The following is a 6,042-nucleotide window of genomic DNA, read 5'->3' as shown; positions in this document are numbered from 1 at the left end:
TTGGAATTAATCCTATACAACTAAGCATAGCTGTCACAGGACTTGGGGCGAGGGAAAGAATGGGAAAGTTAACGAGGGAAGGGAACTTCAGTGCAGAACTGTGCTGTGTGAGAACATATAAATATCTGATTGAATGTTACAAATGGGTACTTGCTTATAACCAGTATTTAGATGTTTTGCTCGGAGTGGAAGACAAAATGACTAGTCACAAATACTGGCTTCCCTTCTCTTTAACTCACCAAACCACTCCACCCTGTACATTTTAAAACAAGTAATTTATTGACCTCAAAAGGGTGGAAGGCAGAGAGTGTGGACGTCGTAGCATCAACTATTTGTAACCAAGATTAATCTTGTGCAAAACCTAGTTTTGTGCTTTTTTGAGTTTTGTTTTACAGTGAGTTAAGTTGCCAAGATGTCTGTGAATATTGACCGTACTGGAGAAGATAGCACGAACAAAGTTACCAAACAGTTCTCTGGGAGTGATCAATTTTCAGAAAGGTTTGTGGAAATTTGTGTTGTTTTGTTCTAAAAATCGATTAGGTAAATGTGGCATATCAGTTTGCAATTCAATGAATTCACATTTAAAAATAAGTAAAAATACTATATGAAAATTGCATTTGAGTGGTTTGATTTTGGTTTCACATTAAGTAGAAGTTTAACGTTTCAGAACATGGCACGTGATCTGAATGTTCAATTTTAAAATTGGACAGAAGCACATTTGCGGCCAATTTATATTTTAAATAAATGTTTCCCTTTTTTTACTCATCTGGAGGAGTTTGCTTTTGCTAGAACACATTTTCCCAGGGATAACCACCTTTCAATATCATACTCAAGTGGCAATTTATCATCTATGAATATAAGGTAACGAATGTTAGTTGCTGAGTCCTGTCGTCAATCGATGCCGACTCTCCAGGAGGGGTCTCTGGATAGAGAATAAGAAGCTGTATCTACTATCTAGCCTTGGGTACAGAGGTCAGTTGTGAGCTCCTCACAGCTACCCTGATTGATGTCAGTATCTCAGCACAGGCCAATGGAAGACTGACCTTTCATCTCTGAATGGCTCTGTTTCACTCCAGGAAGTGAGTTTATCAAGTGACCTAAAGGGTTGGGGGAAACTGTCCTACACTGTTTCATGTGGGGTATCAGCGATGTGATAAAGCGCTGTATCAAATGCAAGGATTATTATAAAGCACTCCAAGATACGGCCCCGCATGGAGGGCGCCATATAAATGCAAGTTGATGTTGTTTTATTTGCATTACTCTGATGGAAATCAATTTCTCTGCCTGCAGTCTCGAGACAGCTTCTGGTTTGCAAACAGATGGACCTGGTGAAGACCTTTCTGTTGTATCTGGGGGTCAGATCCTTCTCAGTCTCAGCCAACAGACCAACGACGCAGGAGGGGATGTTGGGATATCTTGCTTACTCAAGGTTGGAAATGAGGAGCCTCCAGAAATTGGATTTGTAAAGAAACTGACGAAGTCTTTAACTAACACCGTGACTCAAATGTTGGTTTCTGAGAATTCAGTTGAACGCGAGGCCTCAAACACTGATGCAATGAAGAAAAGCAGTGACATGAGCTTAACCCAAATGAATACATTCGTTTTTACACAGCACAACAATTTTGATTTAAGGAATATTGAGTCAGAAGGCTCAAGCTCAGCTGCTGAATCAAGTAAGTTTAGCAAGTTTGAACAATCAACCTTGTAAATGTTATTGTTCATAGTCTAGGAAGACTTTGTGGAGTCCTGTAGCGTATTGGTTAGAGCGCTCGCCTCGCAAGCAAGAGGACACGGGTTCAATTCCTAGGCATGGCGAAACCTTAGGCAGGTTTCCTTACTCCACACGCCTCTGTTTATCTAGCAGTAAGTAGGAACTCGGATGTTAGTTGATTGCTTTCCGGGGATAATAACCCTTCAAAAAACTATAATACTTTAGTCACTCAATCCATGAGTGTTTGTGAGACACTGCTGTGCACAATTGGTTGACGCATTTCGTCCACAAGATATACAGTCAATCCATTTTAAAGTATATTCTGTGAAGTGCTTTGAGATGTCCCAATGACATGATAAGGCACTGTATCAAATGCAAGGATTATTATAAGACCTTGCAGTGCATCCCTGGGGAGATTCTGCTTTTTCAGAGGTTTTATTTGGATTAGACGTTAACTCAAGATCCTGTCTGCATGTACAGGGGGATGATAAAGATTGCATACTTGTAGCCACAATTCAACCATATCTTTCTTTGTCTCTCTTATACACAAACGTGTCCACACAAACACACACTATACTTTTCCGGTTGTGGTCCAGCAAATCTCTATTATATCACAGATCTGATTTCCCCCCCCCCAGAGGAATTTGTGGTGCGTTTTACCAGGTCAGGTAACAATGAACTTTCATTTGCCCTACCCTCCCTTCACCTGTTTCTCTGTTAACCCCTCCTCCCAACATTTCTTCAGCTTTTGTTTGTCATCCCCCCGCCACTCCTCATTCAGAACAAGCCCCTTTCCTGGGCTTCAGTCATTTTATGATCCATCTACAGTGTGTCTGTGTGTGGGTGTGCGGCAGTGTAGGGCGGGTAGATAAACAGGGGTGGGGGGAGATAAGATAAACTGGCTACGAGGAGGCAATATTAGCAACAGAATGTCAATCCTCTCTGGTAGTCTTCCTGGAAGTCCAGTCACTGAGCCACGCAGGTCCGCAGTACTCCACAGCACTACTGATGACCGACCAGCTGGGATGGCGCAACTGCAGATCTTGTGCAGACAGACCAGGGGCAGGAATTCTTCACACTCAGGATAACCCTATAAACCAAAGCCCTAATGGTAGGGGTTGTCCAGAGCTGTTGTATGTTTTTTATTGGTTCAGTTCTAGCAGTAACCCAAAACACTCTCTGGGGTCCCCAAGCCTATGGTTGTTCCCAGCTGGATTAGTAGCAGGAAAGCTTGCTAGGCAATGCTTTCAATTGCAAGGTGTGCAGGATTAGCTGGTTAGACTCCAGCAGTACCCCAGTGCATATGTTGGGGTCCCCAAGCCTGGGTTCTTACCGACTTGTGCCCCAATACTCTCTGGAATTAAGTAAACAGGATGCGTCCCTCCAGGGAGAGTGCACATTCCATTCCAATACATGGGTCTTTCAAATTGTAGGTGGGATGTATGCTACTCTTGGTCTGGTTTAAATACTGCTAGATGGGCTTTCTCATCTGTACCCAAAAAGACACTATGAGTAAAGGTTATTCATGTTCTATAGAACAATAATTTGTTTTCTGTGGGCTAACTAAGGTAACTGATCTCAGGCAAGTGGAACTGGCGCCCTTCAATTGGCCTTAGTGTCCCTGGGCTAGAGGGAATGGGAAAAGGTGGAGCCCCACCACTATCCAACAGGTCTCACTTGTAAAGCCCTCCACTGTTGTGCTCCTCCCTTCCTCTGCAACCCAACCTGACTGCTCCCTCCATTCAACAAGCACTGGCCTGCTCCATGTCCCCCATGCTCCATGTCCCACACCATTGGCAGACTGGGCTTCAGCCTTCCTGCCTGGAATTCCATCACCGAATCCCTCTTCCTCACCCCCTCTCTCGCCTCCATCAAGACCTGTCTCAAGAACTTCCTCTTTGACTGTGCCTTCGGTCATCCTCCCACTCCCACTCCCCGGTCCCCCATCCTCCCCCACTCTTAATTCCAACCTCCAGCTCGGGTGCAAACCCTTAACTGTCCAGCGCCTTAGGACAAACCTGACACTAGATAAATGTAATTTGTTGTTGTCGGATTGTAGTTTAGGAAAGGGAGGTTGATAAATATTTTCAGGAGAACCTCTGGTTAAGATGTCTGACTTTTTGTTCAAGGTATTGGAATGCTGTGCTGCCTGTGTAACTGCTTTGATGCTTGCTGTAAAAGTGAAGAAAAATCAGGTTAGGTAGAGCTTGAGTTAGAAGCAGAGTAAAACTGTTCACAGTCAAAGTGCCAAATGAAATGAGCAAATATCCGCTTCACTCTTTCTATAATACAGTAAAACTCGCACAAATTCTGTGTAAATCATATCATCGCCTGTAGCTCAGTGGTTGGAACACTCGCCTCGCAAGTGAGAGACCTGGGTTCGATTCCTAGCAGGTCAAACCCATGGGCAAGTTTCCTTACTCCACACGCCAGATAATAATCCCTCAAGAAAAAAATAATAAGATTGGTCACTCATCCACGACTGTTTGTGGGACACTGCTGTGCGCAATTGACTACTGCGTTTCCACACAAAGTCAATTCACTTTGCAGCATATTCTGTGAAGCGCTTTGAGACGTCTAGAAGACGTGAAAAGCGCTGTATCAAATGCAAAGATTATTATATTATCGCCTAAGTTGTACATCTGCCCAACAGTCCAATTCAACAGTTTATATTCCAAGCAAGTTTGACATAACTCATACTTTGCCTAAGTCATATTAAATGTATGGTCCCAAAAGATACAACTTCTGTGAGGTTTACTGTATTCCTTAAACAACGTGCAAATCCTTGACTGTCTGGCACCTTGGGACGTCCTCCAGACGTGAAAGCCGCTATACAAATATAATTTATTGTTGTGGTGAACTCACTTAAATTTTTTTGCTGTGTAGAGTTCAAAAACAAGGGCTCCAAAATAAGCAAGATTGTTACTTTATATGGTTGGTGAGGGTGGGGGCTGCGGGGGGAGAGAGTATAGAGAAGAGCCACTGGGAAGCTTCCATATTCTCTATCCTCTCTCCACTGGCATTGTGGGGAGAGAATAGAGAATAGATAGCATGAGGGAAGGAAGAAGAAGGCCGGAGATTGTAAAGATTGTAAAGTGTTAGGAGCAGGTTGTTTACTTGTCTACTATCAAGGAAGGATGCAAAGAATGGGAACACATGAGAAAAAAAGTGACACAAACGTGAATTGCATTAACAGATTTTTCCAAGATGTCAAGCAGCTGTAATTACTGTGTCACTAATCCAAATTTTAATGTTCTGTTGTAGAATGTATATTAGAGTCCATTATCTGCTCGAATTAGGCCCATTGTTCCTTAGTATCTTAGTGGTTAGAGCACTCGCCTCGCAAGCGAGAGGACATGGGTTTGATTCCCAGGCTGGGCAAAACGTTAGGCAGGCTTCCTTACTCCTCATGTCTCTGTTTATTTAGTAGTAAGTAGGAGCCCAGTTGGTTAATCGATTGGCAGTTCGATTTCCGGGGGTAATAACCCCTTCAAAAAAAAAATGGTCACTCAATCCATGACTGTATGTGGGACACTGCTGTGTACAATTGGTTGTTACGTTTCACCCACAAATATACAGTTAATCCACTTTACAGTATTTTCTGTGAAGCGCTTTGAGACTTCTCAACAACGTTATAAGATTCAAAGTAAATTCAAGGATTATTATTATATCATGGGTTATATGATCAGCCCCGAGGCTCTAGAACTCCATCCCCCAGTGCCTTTGCCTTGCTTCCTCCCTTTCCTCCTTGAAGGCCGGTCTCAAGACCTTTCTCTTTGACCGTGCCTTCAGCTCCTCTCTCGACTCTCTACCCCCTCCTCGCTCCCTCCCTTCCCTCCCCTCACCCTGACCATTTCCCCCCTGCTCGGGTCCTGACCCAACTGTCCAGCGCCTTGGGATGTCCTTCTGACATGAAAGGCGCTCTACAAATGAAATCTTGTTGTTGTTGTTGTTGTAGGTAGCACTCTTGCCCCTGAGTCAAAAGGTTGTGGGTTCCAGCCCCAGTTTGGGATTTTGAACTCACAGTATAAGATGACACTTTATTGCAATGCTGTGGTGTGCTGCATTGTTTGAGGTGCCGTCCTTTAGATGAGATGTTAAACTGAGGTCCTGTCTGCCTATGCAGGTGGACATTAAAGATCTCACGATACTATTCGAAGAGAGAAAGGAGTTTCTCCTGGTGTCCTGGCCAACAGTTCCCCAGATAAAATTGATCATTCATTTCATGGCCGTTTGTGGGCTGTTGCTGTATCAAATTGGCTTTCGGGTTTGCCTACAAAACACACAATCGTTATATTTTACAGTAAATCCCATGAAGCGCTTTGAGATAC

The sequence above is a fragment of the Callorhinchus milii genome, unplaced genomic scaffold (assembly GCF_018977255.1).
Source record: "Callorhinchus milii isolate IMCB2004 unplaced genomic scaffold, IMCB_Cmil_1.0 Scaffold1, whole genome shotgun sequence".
Classification (NCBI taxonomy): Eukaryota; Metazoa; Chordata; class Chondrichthyes; order Chimaeriformes; family Callorhinchidae; genus Callorhinchus; species Callorhinchus milii.
This window is presented reverse-complemented; position numbering follows the sequence as displayed.